Consider the following 18,399-nt stretch of genomic DNA (forward strand, 5'->3'; position numbering starts at 1 on the left):
CCTCAGGAAGGTTGATTTCTATTCCCCTGAAACTCCAAGACAAAAGACAGCCTAGATTGTAATTAGGTTTGGGGTCTGGTTTTGATTTCCACATTGATCTCATACTGGGGAAGCTGCAGTGGCAGAAGGAACTTGTGACTGGACAGCTGGCATTTCCTGGTGGAATTTGTGCTTGTTAGGGAGGAAAACACACCTCTGTCATTCACAAGGGTTGAGAGGCAGAGGCAGGGAGGGCCATGGGGAGTGAGGTTGGAGTGATGCTAAAAGAACTCAAACAGATAAAAGAAAAAATTCTCCTTTGGCACAAACTAATCAGAAAACAGGAGTTGCATATTCTATCCTGACTCTGAAACCCTGATGCAAAAATTCAAGGGAATGCCTCTGGCATAATGCATGGCATTGGGACATAATGAATAAAGAGCTCACCTCAATCTCAGGAAGACCTGGGTTCAAATCTTACCTTTGACAAATACTGGCTCTAAGATCTAGGGCAAATCTCTCAACCTTTCAGAGCCTTAGGCAACTTTCTAAGGTGATTGGGGGTAGGGGGGAGTGGCCTGCATTGACAAAAGGAGCTTTGTCACTTTCGAGTTCTCAATTCCAGTGCAAATTAGATGCAGTTCTTATCTCTATAAACTGCTGCTGCCACAATCTCCATTGTTATTGCCAAAGGAAGGTTAGTCATTCACATCCAAGTCTAGATTCCCATTGCCCCAAGGACATTATCTCATACTGTTTTATCAGTGAGCAGGACCTGACAAATGAGCCCTGAATTTGAAGTACCTAGACTCAGATTCTAAGCTTTGCCTCCTACTCTATGACCTTGAGCAAGGACCTTCACTCTGAGTGCTCTGATACGTAAATTGAGGGACTCAGAAAGAATATTGAACTTGTCTCTAGAGGTTCTCAGTTCTAATGCCATCTTTGAGTCTAGAAAATTCATTTGGAGACAGAACCAAGATAGTGGAGTAAAAGTATAAATCTGTTTGTGCTTTCTCCAAACCTCTCCAAACACCTCTAAAAAATTACTCGAATCAAATTCTAGTGCAGGAGAACCCACATAATGACAGAGTGAAACAAATTTACAGCCCCAGAGAGCCTGGAAAGTTGACAGAAAAGGTCTGTTGCACCAGTCTGAGAGAAGAGCACAGTCCAGTGTGGGCCACACCAGCAAAGACAGGGTAGAGCAGGCCTCGGGGGCCTGAATTACTAGAAGCTGTGGTGGTTTCCGGACTTTTCAACCCACAAATGCCAAAGACAACTCAGAAAGTTAGTAGGAAAGGTCTGTTGGACCTGGGTGAGAGAGGAGCATGGTCTGGGCCCCAGCCCCAGGGTGAAAGAGGTGGAGGTGGAGGCAGCAGCAGAGGCTGCTTCCAGAGCTCTCAGCCAACAGAAGGTGGGGAGCAGCTTATCACAGGGGGATTTCAGGGATCTCTTTACTGGCACTGAGGCAGGATTCTCTTGATTTGCCTGGGCTTGGATCTGGGTCACAGTCCTGGGTGGCGGTCCTGGGGTGAGAAGGACTGCTAGCATGGAGCCTGTAGTGGCAGTAGAAAGGCTATCCTCCTCACAGTTCCAAGGCAGAAAAGAGTACTGGGGATCACTCACAGACCAGAGTACAGGATAGGAGAGGAGTAAACACCTGTCCTTTGATCATACCACCTTGAAAGAGCTGAAAATGCACAGGTCCCTAGAAGTATTTCTGAAAACAACTGCACAAACCCCTGAAGCCTGGGATAGTACACCCTCCACATTGAAAGCAGAGACTTACCTTAACAATGAGTTAAAAACTCAAGTAATTGGCTGGAGAAATGAGCAAACAGTGGGGAAAAAAATCAGACTATGAAATCTTACTTTGGTGATAAAGAAGATCAAAACATACAACCAGAAGAAGACAACAAAGTCAAAGCTCCTACATCAAAAGCCTCCAAGAAAAATATGAATTCGTTGCAGGCCCTGGAAGAGCTCAAAAAGGATTTTGAAAATCAAATAAGAGAAGTAGAGGAAAAATTAGGAAGAAAAATGAGAGTGATGCAAGAAAATAATGAAAAATGAGTTGACAGCTTGCTAAAGGAGACCCCAAAAATACTGAAGAAAATAACACCTTAAAACTAGACTAACCCAAATGGCAAAAGAGGTCCAAAGAGCCAATGAGAAGAATGCTTTAAAAAGCAAAATTGGCCAAATGGAAAAGGAGGTTCAAAAGCTCACTGAAGAAAATAGTTATTTCAAAATTGGAATGGAGTAAATGGAAGTCAATGACTTTATTAGAAATCAAGAAATTATAAAACAAACTCAAAAGAAGGAAAAAAATAGAAGACAATGTGAAATCAAGAAATTATAAAACAAACCTAAAAGAAGGAAAAAAAAATAGAAGAAAATGTGAAATATCTCATTGGAAAACCAACTGACCTGGAAATTAGAGTGAATAGAGCACTAGCTCTGGAGTCAGGAGGACCTGAGTTCAAATCCATCCTCAGACACTTAATAGTTACTAGTTGTGTGACCTTGGGCAAGTCACTGGTTAAGGTGTGCCATCCTACTTCCTTGTTTTGTCTGGTTAAGCATTTATTTGTGACAAAATATTTGCCAGCACAGCAATGGGCACTGTTTTGTAAGAAATAGAATTCTGTAAAATGTGCAAATGGGTTCAGATCCTGGGAGAGGTGTTGCAGACCACATAGACAAGATAAAGGAAGAAATTTTGAATAAAATAATTTCTATGCAAAGAAAAAAAAAAGAAAGGTCATTTAATGACTCTGGACTTCAGTGCCCTCATTGCAAAATATGAGGCTTGGACTTTCCAGATCTCAGTCCTTTGAGCCTATTACTTCTAAGGTAACTTCTAATGTCACTCTAAATCCTATAATCTGATAATTACTAAGTACAAAGAGGCCTTAGGAATCCTGCCCTTGTAAACTGGAAAAACACAGGAAATTAATCCCACACATATTAAGACTAGCTCTCCAGAAAAGAAGTTTGAAAAAATACCCACGTATTTATATGATCTCTTCAAGATACATTTTTAATGTTACTAATGTAATAATATCGTTCCTCTATTACTGCAATTTCATACTATAAAATGGTTTTCCTCCCCCATTCTGTCCCCATGCCAGTTGCTCATGCTGCTTTCTGTAATGGTCTTTGGCCCCAACCCTTAACTCTGCATTTTTCCAGGATGATCCTTCCCGCCTACACATCACGTGTTTCTTGGAGGAAGGAGGCGGGTGAGTATTGAAGATCCAGAGGTAACAAGGGAAAAGAATGATACACGTGAAGAATAAGGCCACATCTGGCTGACGTAGGACAAGGAAGAAATAGAAGACAGAACCACAAAAGATGGAGGCTGGGGGTTGGACTGGGTCATGTCTAAGGTCCTTTCCAGTGATAAATCTTATGATCAGTTGGCAAATTCTCTCAACTTCAATATGAAATCATCTTTCTTCCATTGTCTTCTCTACAGCTCCTCAGACAGGGCATGAGCAACTGATGTGGGGAGAGAATGCAGGAGGAAAGAACCATGCCCTCAAAACCTCTTATATATCTGGACTATCATCAGAGCCTCCTAATTCACCTCCCTTTTTCTGGTCTCACTCTTCTCTGTGCTTTCTTCAACATAGCTACCAAAATAAAATACCTGTGTCACGGGTTCTATGTCAATCCACCACCCAAAAAACTGTTGCTTCTTACTAGTCATATGATCTGAGGCAAGACTTTTCCTTCTCTAGACTTTCTCCCCTCTACAAAACAAGGAGATTTTACTATACACCCCAAGAACATTTAAATGGAAAGAACCTAAACATAAAAGTCATATCATAAAATAAAGACTGTCCTTCTTTTCACTACTATTAGAAATATTTCTACAAATACTATTAAGAGTAATAAAAAATAGGAGGGACCATACATTTATTAAGGACCTACTATATATCAGGAACTATGCTAATCACTCTGCAAATATTATCTCACTTGATCCTGGAAACACCCCTGGGAGGTAAATGCTCTTATCAGCTGCATGTAACAGTTGAAGAAAGGGAAGAAGACAGACGTTAAGTAACTTGACCAGGGTCACACAGATAATAAATGTCTGAAAATGGATTTGAGTTCAGGTCTTCCTGACTCCAGGTCAAAGGCTTTCTATTCACTGTGCCCACCTACCTGCTTCAAACTTAAAGCTATAAATAAGGGCAAAAAGAAGCTATACTTATTTGTAGGTGATATGATGGTTTACTTAGAAAACTAAACTCAATAACTGGGTGAGGACAGCTTTGCTAATAGAAAGGACATGATCAAGGACAAATGTAAGAGAAACAGTAAAGACAGTATCCCATCAGGGGAAAGAAAAAAAAGACATTTACTCAGAGTAAAGATGGACAAAGCGACCTGATTTTCAGAATGTAATTTACATATAAATGGCATGAGGACTTTGAAGATAATATTTGGGAAACTCTCTTCTATAGAACTGTTTGGTGACTATGGGTATGGTAAAGATGACATAAATAGAAATTTTAGTTTATCTCCATGAGAGAGAAATGAATCATATCACTTAAGAGACACTGCTTCGTACCAGTATAGTAGATTTGCTTTGGGGTCAGAGAAGAACTCTGAGAAGTTGATCTCAGGAAACTCAGTTGAGTGTGGGAAGAGAGCTCAAAATTTGTATAGGCGACGGCTGCTTGGAGGAACTGACGTAGGAAGAAAAATGGCGTCTCTGTCACCTTTTGTCTAAGAGACGGAAACCCCTCAGAGTCCAGCCAAGGGAGCACGCATAGAAACCTATGGAAGCCAGTACTAGGATTTTTGCTTTTACTGAGAAAATATAATACTATCTCAGAGGACAGCCAAGGGAGCAAACTTGGAAAATTTCTGCAGATTCCTGGCTAAGGGTTTCTGCTTTTGCTGAAATAGTGAAACACTAAGTCAGAAGCCCAAAAGAGGAGCCATAATAGAGCAGTCAGTAAAGAACCATCTCTGTTTATCAGTGACATGGATGTGAATCAATCTCTGTCCCTCTCTGTCTCTGTCTCTCTCTGTCTTTGTCTCTGTCTCTCTCTGTGTGTGTCTCTCTGTGTGTGTCTCTCTATCTCTGTCTGTCTCTCTGTCTCTGTCTCTCTCTCTCTGTCTCTGTCTCTCTCTGTCTCTCTCTGTCTCTGTGTGTGTGTCTCTCTGTCTCTGTCTCTCTGTCTCTGTCCGTCTCTCTGTCTCTCTCTCCTGCCCCTCCTTCTCCCTTTCTCACTCTGAGGAACTTACAATCGTTAAATTGTTCAACTAACTATTTCTAAGTAAAATAAAGGACATTAAGGTCAACAGTATAGAGTTGTGGGTTGACCTTGGCACCTGGGTTCCCTAACATATGTTTCTTTACTATGAATGTATAAGTTTAGACCCCAAAGGATGTATGCACAGCGACGAGGGTACATTTCCAGTTTTTGAGTCCAATGTTCCATTACTGTTATTGCTGTTGCTTTGTAAACATTGCTGATTGAGTTAATGAAGTTCATTTTGGCCAATTTATTAAGTAGGAAGTGCATTAGTGATGGCTGAGGAACTAAAGAGTCTGGTAGCCAGGAGAGTAGCCATCCAGGATTGCCCCTAGGACTATTTAAAAATAAGTTGCAGCCATGATTATTCTCTTTGAAAATTCCCAACCTGCCAGTGAGAATTAAGGTTGGGTGATTCAGTCAGTCAGCCAGTCAGAGAGAGAGTCCATGTTACCAATGTCTCTGTAATGGTTTTAATCCTTCTCTCCTTGTGATAAAGGCAAAGCTTTTTTTTTTTTTTAGAGAATTGTGATTTTTATTTAGTTACTTCTAATCTTCCTTAGTTCCTCTGTACCAAACAGTTCAGACTTTAAAAAAAAAAGGACTCAGGAGATTTACCCTGACAATCTTCGAATACCACTAACCTTTGTATGTCAATCAAATTCATTTCAGTACTTTATAGAGACTTTTCCTACTTTCTAGAATTCATAGTCTTTCTGTCTTTGTATCAGAAGATCCAATAGGAGACTGTTGGTAAGGTCATCAAAGTCTTTTAAGCAAAAAGCAAGTAATGTCAGAGCTGGAAGGAACTTTTGACAACCTTTTAGGCCACCACTTCCATTTTATAGGAAGTAAACGAAAGCCCAGAGAGACTGAATGACTAAAGGACAGAGTCAGAGCTTGAACTCAAGTCTCCTGAGTCCTACACTGGTACTTATTCTGATAGCTGCCTACCACAGCAAAAAGTGACCAGCCAACTTTGTCGTTTTCTAAATTGTTTAGAAAGGGCAGTTGTATTTGCCATTCTCCACATTTTCCCCCTCTCTTCCTTTGTTTCATTATTCCTCTTTCTCTCCCCCTCCTCTTCTTACTCATCCAACTCCTTGCAACACATTTAAATGCTGCTTATCAAATCTCGGGAATGCCTAAAGTTTCATATACAGAGGTAGAAAGAATGCCCAACCAGAAGACAGAAGACCTGGGTTTGATCCTCAGATATGCTATTAATTAGATTGTGACCTTAGATAGATTATTTCCCTTCTCTGGGCCTCAGTTTCCACTTATAAAACCACCTAGGGTCCTCGGCTACAATCTTAAACTCTTACCAATATAAAGTATTAAGAGCTCATGTCTATACCATAGTAAGTTTTACAAAGCACTTTCCTTACAACTACCCTATACAATTGGTCACATAAGCGATGTCCTAAATTTGTAAGTTGGGAAACTGAGCCTCAGAGAGGTAAAATGGCTTGTCCAACCAAGTTTACACAGATGGTGCCAGAGCTAAGACTACAACTTTCAATCTGTAATGAGTTTGTATAATCATTCTGCAGATACTGATAGGTATCTATGTTGTCTCCTGAAAAAAAATATAATCTCCTCCCCGGGAGAAACTAATTCATTTTTTTTGTCTCCAAATCCCAGTGCTTGGCAGAGTGCTTGACCCATACTAAGTACTGAATGAATGCTTGCTTATGGATGGATTGGTTGGTTGATGTCAGGGCCAGAGCTCCTTCTGCTAGAACGTGTTGCTTCTTATCCTAACCAACACTTTCTTCTTTCCCTTCCACTCATCACCAAAGTCAATCCCACCATTCTTTGCTGCTAAATTTCCATCCTCATCACCTATTTCAGAACAAAACTTTTTCACAATGACAAATACTACCAACGTATTTCAAGGACATTTTTCTTTCATGAATTTCTACAACCCGGTGATATACACACTGTTCCAGGGGCTAGTTCCAAATGGGAAATTTAACCAATCTTGCCTCACTTGCCTGTCTCCTGGTCAATTTAGCAAGTGACCAGCTTATTTAATTTGTAAAACTATAAATTTTGTCTTTGGGTATCCATTATGGCCCTATCTAGTACCCAATTCATGAATCTCAGAATCCTCAGATTTTATAATTGCTGTCTTAGACTCATTCAAAGGCTCCATTGACCTGAATAATGAAACTATCAATAAGAGCTACAACAGGTCGGTGACAGCTGATACAGAGAGAATCCCAGAGAGGGCACTGGTACCTTCAAAACCAAGCTACTTATTCATGAAAGATTTGAGAGAACATCAAAAACACTTAATAAAAGCACCATTAATAGAAGGAATTGAGTTAGAAGAAGAAATTGGGGACATATAGTAATGAATAGTTGGCAAATAACTTCTGGTTATCTTTTAGACTACCATTCTTAGACTTCTGGGTTCCTAAAATTGTAGGATGATAGAATCTCAGAATTGGAAGGGACCTAATTAAATACATACCTGTGTAGGAATGTTCTCAACAACATCCCTTTTTTGGGGTGGCTAGGTGGCACAGTGAATAGAGCACTGGCCCTAGAGTCAGGAGGACCTGAATTCAAATCTGACCTCAGACACTTGACACAGTTACTAGCCGTGTGACCTTGGGCAAGTCACAACTCCAATTGCCCTCCAAAAAGCAAAAAACAAAACAAAACAAAAAAAAAAAACAATATCCCTTTTTGGTGGGAAAAGTGTATGAAACTCTCTAATGGTGGGAAACTCACTACCAGTCTGAGTTCCACCACTGGACTTCTCTAATTCGGAAATTTTCCCTTACCTTGACCATAAATTTGCCTCTGGGGACTTCTGCCCACTGCAGCCATTTCTGCCGTTTGGAGCCAACAGCACACATAATAATCCCTCTTTCATATTACTGCTAATGTCTAAGGTCAGATTTTAACTCAGGCCTTGCTGACTTCAGGCCCAGTGCTCAATCCCCTGAAATGCCAGTTATTTTTCATATGATCTGTTGCCTACCCACACCTCCCTTATTATCACCTCTTCTCTGAGCCATTACAATAAAAATTGTAACTGATCTCTTTCTAATTGATCTCCTTGCCTCAAGTCTCTCTTTTCTCCAAATAAACTTAAACACAGGTTTACAAATGGGGGAAAAAAAGCACAGGTTTCACCATTTTACTCCCTTCCTCCAGTGATTGCCTTTAGGGAATCAAATGCCTAGGTTCTTTGCAGCCTGGCTCCAACCTGTCCTTCTAAGCTGAATACATGCTTCAGGCCAGACCATCTGGCACCTTGCTATTCCCCATATATTCTGTCTCCCAAATATATAGGGATGTGTGCCCCATACTGGAATGCAATCATTCCTCCCCTCCACCTCCTAGAATACCTAATTTTCTTCAAAACCAATCCCAAGACCTACATTCTAGGTGAAATTTTTCCTGATGTCCCCAACTACTACTGATCTCCCTCCCCAACTCCCTTACAATTTTATTTGTACATGTCTTGTACACACTTACATGTATATTTGTTGCTTCCAGTCTGTAGAGGGAAATATATAGAATTACTTGAGTACAAGGACTTTTGCATTTGTATTCCCTGTGCCCTGCAGAGCTCCTGGAACTTTAAAGACAGTTAATAAATAAGTGTTGAGTAACTGATATCATATGCATGTCTTTGCCTTTGATCCCTTTACATCGATGTTGCTGCTGCTTCACTAAAAAGAGACCAATTTCTTCCTGTGTCATTGGCATAGTTGATTTTCCAATCAAGGACTCAGCCTTTACTAAATATGGTGGTTTTTTTCTTGCTTCTTGATTTAGCAGCACTGGGAAAGATTATTCCTATTTGAGGCCTCTGAAACATCTTCGCCCAAGATCAATTTCCTGACTGACCTTCAATTCACCTCTGTACCAGAGCATTTCTTCCTTCAGGTAGAATTGTACAAATTAATAGAGAACTGTAGGGACAGGTATGGTGGAGCTAGCTTGTGAACAAATTGTTAAATTTTCAGTAGGAGCATTTACATCTCATAAGCTGGCAAACATTACAAATAAGGGCTTGATTTACTATTTTATTAATTGTTTAAATTTAAGAAAGTGATGGAGAAAATGTTAATAATGCAGACTTAACTTGTGTACATTTTCCTTCAGAAAGTCAGTTGTTAAGCACTTACCAGCTTATCTCTAACTACAGGGATCAGACATTGGCACCCATGTATGATTTCCAATGACTAGCTCAAGCACACCATTGAAATTAATTTCCTTCAGGATTTAGGTTTTCCCCAGAGTACTACCAGATCTCCTGGTTATTTCTTTCATATTCAATTTATAAAAAAAAATTAAGCATCATAGGTGGTGTAAAAATATATGACAATTCCTGAATTCAAGGAGCTTTCAATATAATATAGGGAAGAGAAGGGGAGGTAGATAAAATATATAGAGATGAAGTAACAATCTAGACCATATAATATTAAAAGTAGAGACAATTACTATCATTGGAATCAAAGAATACTGAAAAAGAAAAGCAGATTATATCATAGAATATAGAATGGTAGAGCTAGAAAGAACCTTACTCAATCACCAATCATTTCTTTTATCTCCTACATGCTAAGCCCTGGAGATGCAAAGATAAAAGTGAGATGGTCCCTGCTTGTGTCCTCGTGATAGACAACAATATGACCTTGGTTTGGACCCCAAATCTGCCTCTTGCTACCCAGATGGCTTAAAGCAAGATATAAAGCTTCTCTGGGCCTCAGTTTTCTCATCTATAAAAGGAGATTAGACTAACTGAACAAGAAGATCTCTTTCAGCTCTAAATGAATGCTCACAGATGAGTAAAGGCAAGAGAAATACAACATATTAAGGGGGCAGAGAATATTGAAAATTGGAAGATTTCAGAGAGGCCTCTTGAAAGAAGTGACATTTGAGCTAATTCTGGTTTGAAGTTTTCTAAGGGAAGAGGGAAGCGTGGGACAGCCTGTAAAATGGCAAGGAGATATGAAATTCAATGTCATGTATGAAAAATAGCAAAAAGACCAGCTTGGTTGGAAGACAGAGCATATATGTATGTGTATAGGGGAGGAAAGGAAAAAAGTACTATGTAATCAACCAATAAAAATAGACTATAGCTGTATTGTTATAAGCTTTTACTTCCAAATGGAGGATTCTCTGTTTTAGCAAAGAGGTAATAGGTAGCTACTAGGCAGTTTGGTGGCATAGTGGACCTGGAATGAGGGAGACCTGAGTTCAAACCCAACCTCAGACACTCACTAAGTGTGTGACCCTTGGCAAGTCACTTAACTTCAGTTTTCTCATCTGTAAAATGAGGTTATAATGGCACCTATCTTCTAGGGTTATTGTGAGAATCAAATAAGATAATAATGATGAAGTGATTAGCACAGTGCCTAGCACACAGTAAATGTCATATAAATGATATCTATTATTATTAACTATTATTCTTGAATAGGAAGTAGCATATTCAAACTTGTCTTTTGAAAATAACCTTTTGTCATCGGTGTAAAGAATGGCAGAGGCAGAAAAGGTCTTACACTATAGTCTGTCAGAGAACAAAGGGAACTTAGACATCATTTACTTTAATTCCCTCGTTTTTCAGTAGGAAAAACTGAAGCTCAGAAAGGGAAATGGAATTCAAAAGAACTTGAGGTCAATGTGTACTGGTCTCACAAAGGAAGACTTCAGGAAGAAGGTGGATCCTGACCTGGACCTTGAGGAATGGGAAGGATTTTTTATAAGCAGAAAGGAGGTAGGAAGAATATTTTAACCTGAGAAAGCAACATAAGAAACGATAAATAAAGGTGTGCATAGTCAAATAGAGCCTACTGATTTCTCAAAAGGTAATAACAAAACAGAGGTAACAATCAGGCGAACTGGGATTTTCAGATGCTTGCATAACGCACAGAACAATTCAGTAAAATTGTCTTTATACTAAAAAAATGTTGATACATGATGACTTCTGTGTATACCTTTTGAGATTTGGAAAAGAGATATCATTGTCAACACTAAGATGAAGAGGAAAGAACACAGAATTTAGAATCAATTGATCTCCTACTGGATCACATTCTCAGTTATGCTACTCACTACTTACGTAATTCTGGGGAAGTCACTTAACCACTGTATGCCTCAATTAAATCATCTGTAAGATCAGGGAGTTGGGTTAAATGAGAAATAAAGATTTCTTACAGCTCGGACATCCTATATTCTGTGCTCTGAGTCAACTCAGTTCTTTGTGTTGGATTTTAATGTCTCTTACTGCTATTTTTTTGTCTTTATTAATTTATTTGCTTACTTTTAGTTTATAAGATTCAGTTCCACAATCCCTTGAGTTTCAGATTATCTTCCCCTCCCTCCCCCCACCCCCCATGGTGGCATGCAATAAAGTATAGGATCTGCAAATGCTTCCACATTAGACATTAATCAGGTCATAAAGAAGGATTGTAACTGATGGAATCAACAATGGGAAAGAGGAAACAAAACCAAACAAGAAAAAAAAAGGGGAGCAGGTAATTTGCTTCAATCTGCATTCAAACTCAGTTCTTTCTAGTTCTTTCTCTGAATGTAGACATCTCTCTCCATTATGAGTCTTTTGGAGCTGTCTTATAACCCTGCATTTCTGAGAAGAGTCTGGTCTATCAAAGTTGGTCATCACACATACATTGTGTCTGTAACTGTGTACAGATTTCTCCTGGTTCTGTTCTCACTCAGCCTCAGTTCAAATAAGCCTCTCCAGGCAAATATGACGTCCCTCTGCTCCTCATTTCTTATATCTTACTGCGATAATAGTCTAAGGTTCTAAGGTTCCTTCAAGTTTCAAGGTTCTGTGTTCTAAGGTCCCTTTCAATGCCAATATTCTGTTATATGTTCTAAAGTCTTGTGTTTAGAGTGTGAGTTAATTATATCCCCAGCACTTAGTATAGTGCTTGGCATTCTGTAAGTGATTAATAAGTGATTTTTCATTCATTTATCCATTACCAAGGTTCCTTCTAGCTCTGATCCCCTCCAACTCCAACATTCTATTGTCTAAGGCCCCCTTCCAATTCTAATATTCTATGCTTTATGTTCTAATGTCCCTTCCTATTTCAATTACGTATAATACCCATCTTGTTCTCTTTGGACCCTACGTCAAGTATCAGCCAAGCTCTGGTGTTTATTGGAAGAAAAACATGACAATAATGAGATTATGGCAACCATGGAGTAGGTGCCACAGGAGTTTCTAGAACACAGGCAGGAAGGAAATCTGAGTATCAGTAAGTAACGTTTTATTCCACATCTGTCCTTCCTTTGGCTGCACCCCAGAACTCTATAAGCCAAAAACAACCTTGGAGGGTGGGGGAGAGAAATTGGTCAAAATTCTGTATGTATTCATCTAATGAACAATGAGCTAGTAAACAATTGTTGAAATCAGAGGCTGCTGCTGTTCCAGAATTCCAAGTGGAAAACATTGCAGCAATGACAGCCAGCCTGTCTCTTGAGCTTCCCCTAACCTCAATTTGAACATTGACATCCCACCTCCATGCCATAAAGCAAATAGCAATTGGCAACTCTTTTTTATTGTATGAACCCATTTGTTCTGCCCCAGGAAGGAGTAAACAACCTATGAAACTAAAGAAACTAAAAGTTTTCTTTTCCATGATCCATGGCTTTGGATCCTGTCTATGTAACTGGTTAGAGACAATCTGGGTCTAGGAGATGCTGAGGGCATGCAATGATAGAGTAGATGTTCTATTATATATTGATTTTTTTCCTTTCATTGATTCTAGGTTGAGTAAAAACATTGTACTCTGTAACTTTGCACATCTTTCCCTTTGGTTGGGTAGATAACTATATCATGTCAAACTGAGACAGCTAAGGCTTAGTGAAGTATCATAAAAGCAAAGAAAATGTAGTCTCCAGTAGGTAAGAGCTCCCTGCCTAAGTCAGATTGGGCAAATAGACACTAACGACTCCCTTAGCCTAGCCAGACAAGTACAGCTATCCAGAGAGCACAGGAGCTAGGGGACAGAAGCTTCTCTGATTACAATCTAGCAATAGTGAGAAGTTGGGTGGTACTAGTAGTGGACATAATCAGAAAACCAAAGAGAACCCAATACTTCCCGGAGTTCCTTCTAGAGAAGGGTTCAGGTTGGACCTGCTAGGGAGAGCATGAGATTTCCCAAGACTGAGTCATTTTGGTGAATAGGATCAGGTAAGTAGCTAATAATGCCCCCTGGGAAAGTAGCATGGACATTAGTAACTAAAATCATACTTTCTTGCATGTGTATTGATATAATTCTTAATATGCTTATAATATAACTCATTTTTTCTATTGCATAAAACTGGGGTGGTTGTACAATAACACATCTTGTCACTGGATATAAAATCTTTAAAATTCAATGAAATTAAACTATTTATTAAGCATCTCTTAGCACTTAATAAGGGTTGTTTTGAAGACAAAATGAGATAATATATGTAAAGGCTTTATAATCATTAAAACCACTAGTGTCCATGTCAGCTGTTGTTTTGTTATCTACTCTTGTAGCAGTATCCACACTGGCAGACCCAAGATGGCTGCTAGCACAGGTTCTTAGATCTGCTTTACTAGGAAAGATAATTGTTCAAGAGGTCAACAATCTTTTTGTAATTACAGTCATTAGTTCAGCGGAAAAGTAAGCATCCTGAGAGAAAATCCAAACAAAGAAAATAGAAAAAATGCAAGCAGAGAAATAAAGACCAACAGACAGGGCTTCTAACTGTCTGAGAAATTAGCACAGATCAACAGACAGATGCAACTATCTGACCAAAGCAATACATACACAATTACCAGAGAGAGAAGCACAAACATCTGGTTTTTCAAAGCCAGGGGGTTCCTTAACAGCTACCCAGAGTCTCATCTGACCAAATCACAGGAACACTTCTAATGAGTGAGCCCCAAAGCAAAATGCTAGCCTCAGAGTATATACACCCTTTTTAGAGCCAGAGGGCATCACTCTTTTTAGAGTCAGAGGGTATCAACCTTGTGACCCACTGCCTAATTGCAAAGTAACAAAAGGTGTGGGCTTTCCTGAAAAACAAGCCTCCCCTAATCAAACTTCTCTTAATGGACTCCATATGAGGCCTATTAATGGGCCAGGAAGATTTTATATCCCATAAACATTACAACTCTATGAAAAACTCTATGCTTGATTGGGACCAAGCAAGTTACAAATTTCAAAAAACGATATTCCCTGCCCTCAATGAGGGCTGGATTCAAATCCCACCACTGGCATTTAAGATCTGTATGATGATGACTAAGTCACTTAACTTTTCTGAGTTTCAGGTTTTTTTAATCTGAACAGTGGGAATTTTTTTTAAAAGAGGGTACCTACCTCACAGGGTTATTTAGAGGCTCAGAGGAAATGACATATATAATGCCCTTTGGAAAATTCAAAGTGCTATATAAATATCAATTATTGTTGTGTTGTTAGATACCAATGCATTTAACTTCAACACTAAATCTTATACAAGTGGGTAAGAGAGTTGGAAAACAAATTGTTATGTCTGTATTAAGTACCATTCATTAAATTAGGTGCTCGAATCTGGTCTTAATATTTTTTTAACAATTAAATGGACGTGGTTAATTTTCTTTGAACTTTAATCTTGTCGTGTAATCTGAACATGCCCTTGCAACTTAAAATAAAACAAAACAAAACTGCTATAACTAGCCAATGAGCCTACAGATTATAAACCAACATGACGTCAAGAGAGAGACTGAATTATTCATTAAGGGAAGACAACATAGGATTTAGAGCTAGAAGGATTTTGGAAATAATCTAGTCTGATTCCCTCCCTTTACAGATGAGTATACTGAGGTCCAGAGAGAGAAAGGCACTTGCCTAAAATGACTCAGGTGGTTAAGTAGAAAAGCCAGGGCCCAATCCAAGATTCTTTACTCTCTTGCCCAATGTTTTTCTTATTTTTTAATTCTTTAATAGGTAAGGAAAAAAACAGGTTATTTAAGGCTTTGTCCAGGTCTATACAGCCACATGAACTGTAGCTTTAAGTAATTATTTGATAGATTAGAACTGTGAGGGGGAAAAGGACAATCTGATTAACTCAGGAGAAAAATAATCCATTTTGGCATTTTTTTAAAGTGTGTACAGGGTGTAGTGATTTAGAGTTAGTCCTTAAACAACTCTGTTTCCCACCAATCTTTCCCAGCACTGTCCTGCTGTGTTATTCTAAGTAGAAATAAAAGCTGTTGCTATGGACAACTCCTTTAGCCAAGTACAGAATGGGAAAAAAAATGACATTCTTTTAGAAATGTTCAGTCTTTGTCTACACATACATTTCTAGAATTAAAAGCCCTTTTTTGGTGCTTTGCTTTATATCTTTGAAGAGTTCTATGTTATGCCATCTTCATACCTTCTCCTTGGGCTACTCTTACAAATAGGCAGAGCTGACCACTGAGCAAGTGTCATGATTTGAAAGGGTGTTGGTTACATGGGATATTAGCCCCGATATCACATTGCCTATCATTACACCATTATAACCTCATTCACAGAATTATAGAATTTAGAGAATAAATTCGAATAAATATTTTAGGATATCCTCTTTTTTTTTTGCCTTTTGGAGGGCAATTGGGGTTAAGTAACTTGCCCAAGGTCACACGGCTAGTTTTTGTGTGTGTGTGTGGGTGTTAAGTGTCAGGCCTGAACCGAACTCAGGTCCTCCTTACTCCAGGGCTGGTGCTCTACTCACTGAACCACCTAGCTGCCCCAAGGATACCCTCTTGACAATGAAAATACCCCTATAATATATTAAGCTTTATTTACTATCCCCTTAGAAAGATCTTATGGGGAATAGGGTGAGGATAGGACCTGAAATAGAGCAGGGGGTCCTGGTTAGAGGAAAAGGGTAGAATGTCAAAAAGAAGGAGAAGGAAGTGCTGATGGTGAGAAACAGAGGAATAAAAGATCAAAAGCAGCATGAGAGTCTGGAAAAAAACAGTAGCTAGCTTTTGTGTGGAGGTTTAAGGTTTTTAAAGCATTCCACATGTGAAATTCATTTGATCCTCACAACTCTGTGAAATAGGTGCTATTATTATCTCCATTGTATAAATGAGAAACTGAGGCACAAAGAGATTAAATGACTTGCCCAGATCCACAAAGCTAGTAAGTATTTGAAGAAGGATTCAAACTCAGGTTGTTTTCTAGCTTCAAGTCCCACACTCTATCCATTTTACCATCTAGATTCTATGGCTACCATTAGATTATAATTAGAGAGCACAGATTTGAAATCTGACTCTGCTTTGTTCAGTCATACCTCAATATGAATCTCAAATTTCCCATTTGGAAAATGAGAACTTTGAAGGAAATCAGCAATTGTCAAAATTTTTGGTCTCAGGATTCCTTTACATTTTTAAGAATTATTGAGAACCCCAAAGCTTTTGTCTGGGATGCATACATACATACATATGTGTATGTACATATGCATACATGTATACATACATATGTATATGGTTGTATAACATGTGTGTATGTGTGTGTATATGTATACACACATATATCATGTAAAACATTAAAGTACCATAATACCATTATGAAAATAATTTTGATCTATAGACCCAAGTTTAGGAACTGTTGAACTAAATCATCTCCAAGGTCCTTTCTAATTATAAGTTTTTTGACTTATGATAATTATCTTTTCAATATCCTGACAAAGAATCAGTCCCAGACTTCAAAACAAAAATAAAACAGCACTGAGCTAGTCCCACCATTATTATTAGAGAAATAGTTTTCTCTCATCATTTTTGATGGGATTTAAGTAGAAATGGTCAAGGGACAAGTCACTACACTACTATTATTCTTTTATATTTGATCTCTGGACTGTTGAGCAGAGTGATGAAGAACACTGCCTTTCATAATTATTAAAGAGTATTGGGAGGTAAGCGCTCATATTCTGTAAGCTTACTGAAAACACCTTTGGGACAATTCCATTAGCAGACAGAATGACGAACATAACATGTACCTGTTCAAACAAGGTTTACATTTTTCTTCTAGGTTTCTATATTTTAAAAGTTTTTCATTCCATATAGTTGGGAGACAGTGAGTATTCATTGTGTGTGAGATCGATTAAAAACATTCTTCTTAAGTTGTTATTCATCAATGTTATGGAAGGGCTGACGTGGGCAATAGTTCTATTTGTAATGATTCTCTGGTTCTAAAACAATTTACTAAATTCTCAAGGGTGTTTTGGGGTTTGTATTTATAGTGTAGGGATATGTTATCTCTTAAATTTTAGGTTCATAGTGTTAAGGATTTAAAGTTAGGGCAGACCTTATATGTTAAGTCTGACTCCTTCACTTTATAGATGAGGAAACTGAGGCATGGAGAGGTTAAGTCACTTGTCCAGTATCATAGGTTAGTAGACATCTGAATTAGGAGTCAAATTCAGGTCTTCCTGGCTTTAAATCTAGTTCCCTCTCTACTATACAATACTGCCTCCCATAGAGAAACTGAGGCTCAGAGAAGTTAGCAAAAATCAACTTTACTAAATTATCATCTGAGGGAGAATTTGAACTCGTATCTTCCTGTCTCCAAGTCCAGATATCTCCATTGATACTCTATAATCCTGCCACTAAAGGATAGTGAGGTGTGGTGTACCATTCTAATGGAAAGAGTATTAGATTGGATCCAGAAACTTAGGACAAAGCCCCAACTTGGAGACTCACTAACTCTTTTTTCGTACCCAACAGATGCTGAACCTTTTCAGCCTGCAGGACATGTTGCATAATTTCTACCACTTCCTTGCATGATCCATATTGGTCAATAAGTCTCCGTTCCCTAAGAATAACCATTCTGTAATTTCTTTTGATAATGATCTCATTCTAAATCCCTATAGTAAACTCCACCTGTTTCTGTAAACAAATGCTCTTGACTTTGTCATTTTTTGTTCAGTAGTTTTCTGTCAACATGTTATTTAGGTTCATACGGATGCTGAGTTCACTCTTACAGCTTAGCTGCTTTGTGGATTCTGTTCAGAGAGAGACCACCTTCGGTTATGTCTGACAAATCTAATGGCATATGCCCATTTGCAGCTTTTACTATGGCTACTGTGAGGTCTGCTTGCTCCAAAACTATTTCTGTACATTTTTAACCTATTTATTGTACACTCTGAGTATATCAGTTAG

General features: G+C 38.6%; 1 pseudogene; it reads right to left on the reverse strand.

The window, feature by feature from the left end:
* The window catches only part of LOC138172843 (histone deacetylase 1-like), a 133,965-nt pseudogene extending 115,899 nt beyond the window's left edge, over positions 1-18,066 (reverse strand).
* Between the last annotated feature and the right edge of the window lie 333 nt (positions 18,067-18,399).

The sequence above is a fragment of the Petaurus breviceps genome, unplaced genomic scaffold, assembly GCF_028583685.1.
Source record: "Petaurus breviceps papuanus isolate PSGF00001 unplaced genomic scaffold, PetGlider_PUasm1.0 551, whole genome shotgun sequence".
In the NCBI taxonomy this organism is placed as follows: Eukaryota; Metazoa; Chordata; class Mammalia; order Diprotodontia; family Petauridae; genus Petaurus; species Petaurus breviceps.